The following is a 6,694-nucleotide window of genomic DNA, read 5'->3' on the forward strand; positions in this document are numbered from 1 at the left end:
TGGAAGACGATAACAATCAACGTAATTTGTGTATTTTAATAAAAAGATACATTAATTCTTTACTCCAGAGAAAATAATTATTTTTATTTTCAGCTGCAAAGCAAACACTTTAATTGTAAGAATTGTGTGGCTACGGATAAAATATAGTGGTGGCACATTAATGTAATATTAAACTATTAAATACGTGATATGTCTAATATTTACAGGTTGTCTATTTAATAAACTTTGTTTTGTGTATTTTAATATTTTTACAAATAAAATTATTACATTTGCATTCATTATATAAGTACTTTTATTTATTTTTTTGACGTTCAGAAATTTTATATACTTTTTAAAAGAAATTGAGGAAAAATAATGAGTTCTTAGATTTCATTAACATCGTAAACAAATTTATTTCGATTTATAATATTATGAACAATGTTATACTTTATCCAGTATTTCAACCTTGTGATATGATTTAGAAATGAAACCACAAATGAATAATGGACTACGTTTTTTTTAATTCACTATATATTTCAGTTTAAAAGAATCCACGAGTTAATTTTCCTGCTATAACAAAGCTAAGCCGAGTAATTTATATTGTATATATCTAGTTTCAAGTTTAGTTTTTTATATATTGATAGGCTCTTATATAAGAGCATAAACTTCTTTTTTTTGAGAGGTTTTACGTCTCCAAATTATCGAGGTCAAAAGAGAGAAACACGGAACTAAACGAAATTCGAGGGAAATATCATAAAGTATTGGACCATCTTAGCATATGATTTGTGGTGATTTTAGGATAGAAAAAATTTAAACTGAAATTATAAAAATTCAGACTGAAATTCAAAACCCATGTTCTCTGAATGTGAGTTCATTGTGTAACGTATGCGTCACTTTCACACTCTGTAACAGCACAAACAGAAGCAATCCCCGTAGTCAGGGTCATTATAGTGCAGACATTACTATGTGCAAGACCTTGATAAATAAATGTAAAATATATGTTTGCTAACAGCAATTAAATTATTCTATACTGTTGTGAGACGAAGTTTCCAGAAACCACCCGTCTGTGTGGTGCACTATACTATAAATTATTTTATGTGAGTAGAAAAGAAATATTCATGTAAAATTACAGATATATGTAAATTTATTAAATTTAAGTCAAAAACTGTATCACTACAAAATAGAGTTCGCAGTAATACTGGGTTTGGATTATTACCCGGCCATTTATGGTTTTCTTTGTCCCAGTACCTCCAATGATCAAAGTTATTTATTCTAAACCTTTCCCTAAATAGCTTTCCAGTATTAAATTCGCACATAATAACCATGATACAACAAAATAAAATAAAAATTTGTTTAATATTCGATTATCTTTTCCATGGTTTAAAAAAATTACGCTGGAATGAGATATAATTTAATATTTAAAATTACGCGCATATTATCGTAAGTAATACTCAGTATTACCCCTAAAAATTATTTAATTTATGCAAAAATAACCATAGCCAAGTATGGTACAAAGTTATAATATATTTATTGTAGTATTACCAACCATTTATTGGAAACTGGTTTCCAGGGTGATTTTTTGTAAAAGTAGAGAACAATTTTTTTTTTCCTATGTAATGGGTTTTCTCCGTATGCTCCTAATTATTTCTGCCAATATTTTATTGGTTTTTCCAAGTGCTTCTGGTAATTCATGGCGACTATTCTGTTGATTTTCTCCGTGTGCTCCTGGTTATTCCAGGCGAGACTTCTGCTGATGTTTTCCGAGTGCTTCTAGTTATTTCTGATAAATCAAACCCTGCATGGAAAACGTTTTACTTAATGAGACATGCAATTTTATTCAAAGTTTGTATAAATTGCTGAATTCCTGTTACTAAATCAGCACTTACAATATTTTAATCATTTGGAATTCAAACAAACAATATTTATTACTGTCAAATACAATGCCCTTTAAAAAGCTGTTAAACACTACCATACACGAAGAACATCCTTCTCATTAATGTCTAGGGAAGCCTTCCTTCTCTTGCGACCGAGAGAGAGCATCAGGCATCCCACATAAAAAAAAATTATCTCAACACAACTTGTGGCGCCATCTGTTGTTGAAAAACAGAAATAATTGCGATAAGTTTTTTTGTGATACATTAACTCCCATTTCTGAATGGAGCTATTGGGAAATTGAATCAATTAAAGCATTGAAGCACATGGAGCAATTGGAGCATTTGGAGCTTTGAAGCCCTTTCTAACAATTGGATCTTTGGAACATTTGGAGCCAATGACTTTTAGATCTAAAGACTGTTGGAGCCAAAGACTGTTTGATCTAAAAACTGTTTGAGCCAAAAACTGTTTGAGCCAAATACATTTGGAGCCAAACAATTTTTGGACTCAATGACTTTTGGAGCCAAAGACTGTTGAAGCAAAAGACTGTTGAAGCCAAAGGCTTTGGAGCAAAGGCTGTTGGAGCCAAAAACATTTGGAGTGAAAGACAGTTGGAGGAATTGTATCCTACCGCATCTTGCGACCAATCTTATCCTACTGTTGGGATCCAATTTTAGTAGAATGTATGTGCAAATGTATTTTCTGTTCGTTAATTGGGTTTCCTTTTTATTGTAGCGCTTCCTTTTTAAATATTATTTTTAATAGTGCATTAATGTTTTATTTTACCTGTGTATTAATGTAAACAGTTCTTGTTTTGACTCTCATATTATTCCAGCGGCCATGAGTAGGTATATAAGCGAGGTATGGACGACGCGAGTCTCAAATTGTTACCGGCTACGATAGTGTATGAATCACCTATTTTTGACTCATTTGATACATAAATCACATTATTACCTATTTTTTGAGATCTTCGTGGTATCTTGACCATCTTTACGTCGAACTCGATGGAAGTTGTACCATCGTTTACGGGAATCCTGACAGCAGCGACGATGACGGTGACGCAGATCATCGTCGACGACCTTCCACGAAGACCTTATGGAAGCTGTACCATCGACAGTGACGGCAACAACACTAAAGGAGACTTCGACAGGCTTGGTTACACCAGCAGAAATAGTCTTTAATTCCTGCAGTGCTGGCTGAGGAGGAAATCTCGATGGCGAAGGAAAATTCAATGCTTGGTGATTAGTCAACAGCTAACGAGCATCGATTTCATTACTGTGTCAAGATATTCACGAACAACAGTAATGCTCGTCGACCCGAGAAGAGAGAATGTGCTAAGAATCCTCCTCGCAAACTGTTTGGCTTTGAGAAATGCCCTAAGCAGTTTGCCAGAAAAAAATATGAAAACTCACTTTAAGACATGCAGAGGTCGGGCTGCACGGAAGAAAATTAAGTTTTAGCTGCAACAACGATGTATCTATTTGCATAAGAGTACAACGGGAATTGGTGTAAACTGCAGTAACATCAACATCTGGTTTGGGTCTGAAAGGCACTTCTTCATTGACTAGACATCCTTGTCGTTTGAATTTACATTTCGGTCAAGCATGTGTCAGAAAATATTTCATCCAAAGTTAGTCACTCTTTTTTTAACTTTCTAGGAACGTTAGACATATTATGTAATAAATGTTCCAAATTGTATCTTGATATCTGCGTCAATCTCTATAATATCACTTCAAACATTTAATTACAAACAAACTTTATCCTACCATGTGCACGACGCAAAATTATTTGGTTGTTTGTATTTTCAGTAAATTCATAATTGAAATATGCATGTGTTTGTAAATTTATAAATAATGTCAGCTAATTGCAATTTTTTTAGGTAGTTCTGTTAAAGCAGCCAAATTTCTCTACATTTTTCCTAGTGAAATTTGTTTTGAAGACCCAAAACCGTTTCGTTACTTTATTCTTTGTGGAGTTGGAACTCAGAAGGGTTTTGAGCTGTAATTTAATTTCTCCATACAGATTCTTCTTTTCTTCTGGCTGGTAGAGGAAATTAGGGGTTGTAAGACACCTATGATTCAGAATTTTATAACTTTTTCGACCCTACATATCTTCCTTGCTCACATCATAATCACAGTCTTTATGACACCACCCATCTCCCTCCCCCCCCCCCCCCCCCTTCTTTTGCTTCTGTTTTGAATCCGAAATAAGAAACATTTTACTGCTTGGTGTGTATATCAACTTATGGCAAGCCCTTTATTTTAACTTTTTGACGTTATATGTATTTTTGGTCGTTCATTGTCAACATATTCACGGTAAATGTGATTGTACGATGTTGAGCAAGGATTAGAGTAAATGATGTTTATTTGTTTCGCTCGTGTTTCAAATGTTTTGCAAAATCATTCAGATATCGTAAACATTTACTGACTAGTAACTTAACTTGACTTTCTTAGTATGTTAACCAAGTGAGAAAAACTTTACACTTGTATTTTAACGTAGCTAAAAATTGATGCATGACACCCTAGAATTAATTTTTTTTCTTTAGATTTAACAATCTGACACTATAACTTAAAAAAAAAACTTTTTTTCGTAAAGTCTTACCTGATAAATAAAAATAAAGTCAAAATCTTCAACTTAATAGGTACAGTAGAATTATCTACACGATACGATTTATAGCACAATGTAAATCAATGTCTGCGTAAATTTATAAGTTTGTAGTATGTAACTTGAAGTAGAATTTATGGACAACTTAAACAAAAATTCTGTACGGCACATCTTAGTTAACGAACTCTCTGTAAGTAACCAAAAAAGCAGATAAACAGGGATTTTTTTTTCTGTTAACAAAAAAAGGTCCAAATTACGAAAGCAAATTCTACTCTATCTTCAAAATTTTTGTCCAAAAGGAAACACACATTCTATTTAACTGTTTTAATACAAACGTTTTACCAGGAAGTAGCTATGTTAACTTCAGCCTTTAACAATAATAAGTGATTTAAGATTTTGTAGTCATGTTATTGTTTAAAATAATTAAATTCACAGCTCACTGGTAGATAAAAATAAAGTTAACCGTTTCCGTGAATAGTTCCAACTGTCGTCACTCAGACAAAGCTCATTTTATATCAACTTATGTGCAGAGGATTTTCATCTACCAGCAGAACGTGGCTTGTTCTAGAAACGTCAATTAAATTGAAAAATAATTTGGTTTTTACTGCGAAAATAAATTCATCAATTTTGAAATTTAACAATCAACTGCAAAAAATATCTTAAAGGGGGAACCTGGATTCGAACCGGGGACTTTTCGATCTGCAGTCGAATGCTCTGCCACTGAGCTATGCCCCCTACCCGTTAATGTTGGCATACTTTTAATGCATTTACATTCTTTTAAACATTACATGAAATCCCTTTAAGATGGACAAACACGTGACTATTATACAAAAGAGATATAATCACGTAATGCTAATGACAGTCATGCTTACCATCTTTACTGACGGTAACTTAGCTTCGAAAACACACTTCGGAACAAATCATAACATACCTATATTACAGTACCTTAATTCAGATTGGTGCAAAAACAGCACACACCAGAGTATATTTAAGGAGAGACATACACGTCCCAAATTCCATGTTCATTTCACAGGCAGTGTGTGCATAACAGCCTATGTTAGTGTTTTGTAAACACTTATTTTTCTTATAATATGTTTCCCCGAAGCATTTTATTACTATGCTGATATACTTCCATAAATACTTCACATTGGTGTCGTTAATATAGTACGTTATTTGTTCAGAAGTAATATGGGAAGATAACTTCACTTCATTATCATCTTGCTTCAGTGCCTCAAAAGCTGTATATAGTTTTATATACTGCAATTGCAATTGAAACTGAATTCGAACGATTCTTCCATTGTAACGATGATAGCAAGTACCTAACCTACAACAAAGTGTGATTTAATTTTAGTAGCTGTCATTTCTATTTACTGATTAGATTTGTTTTCAACAAAATCATTACTATACAGCCACGTAAAGTAAAATTATTCATTATGTATCTATTATACATTCTCTAATGAAAATAAACTGAAACACACCCGAATAAGCATCCTGAATTGTTAAATTAATATCATGTAAATTGTACATAATTTATTTTTATACTCGTATTTTGCATCATATAGATAGTCATGCTTTGTAATTGTATTAGGTGCCAATACAAAAACAAACAGAGACTTGAGTTATTGCTATGCTGCAAAAACCAAACATAAATCAAGTGTTAAATTAATAGATAATCGCACCAAATCCGTACATAACTCCAGTGAGTATGAAATGGAAAATTAATCCCCTACACGACATAGATAAATGTGTGAAACTTACACAAGTTAAGCTTTAAATTGATAACGAAATTTATAATCTGTTCGAAAAACACCTCACGTTTGAATTGCGTTTCAAATTTAAAGTTGTTTCTGAGTTATATATAAATTTATATTCAGACACAAGAGCGTCAAATAAATATGTATATCCTTTTTTTTTCAAAAATTTAATCTGCTTACTTTAGTTTTATAGAGAAAAATCCGTTCAATAATTTAGTTAAAATATAAAATCCAGACATAATTTCCATACAATTAAATTCATGTAAAAATAAGTTTATTTTAAATCTTTAAATATTTTATTTTTACCATCTACGCCATTCATCGATAGTTTTAAGCCGTTGAGACGAACGGGTTTTGAACATGGAATGAACTTTTGAATACTATAATTCCTTGTTTAAAGGGGAGACAACGAACCAAAACACGTCATCTTGGATTCGACAGTTTTTAGGGCATTGCAATTTTTTTTTGTCGTTTATTTTTCAAAA

The 6,694-nt window shown here is 32.2% G+C and overlaps 1 non-coding gene across 1 annotated transcript; it reads right to left on the reverse strand.

The window, feature by feature from the left end:
• Nucleotides 1–5,118: 5,118 nt before the first annotated feature.
• Nucleotides 5,119–5,190, reverse strand: Trnac-gca (transfer RNA cysteine (anticodon GCA)). Its single transcript has one exon. It is a non-coding gene; the product is annotated as a tRNA-Cys (tRNA).
• Between the last annotated feature and the right edge of the window lie 1,504 nt (nucleotides 5,191–6,694).

Source organism: Bacillus rossius, chromosome 12 (assembly GCF_032445375.1).
Source record: "Bacillus rossius redtenbacheri isolate Brsri chromosome 12, Brsri_v3, whole genome shotgun sequence".
NCBI lineage: Eukaryota > Metazoa > Arthropoda > Insecta > Phasmatodea > Bacillidae > Bacillus > Bacillus rossius.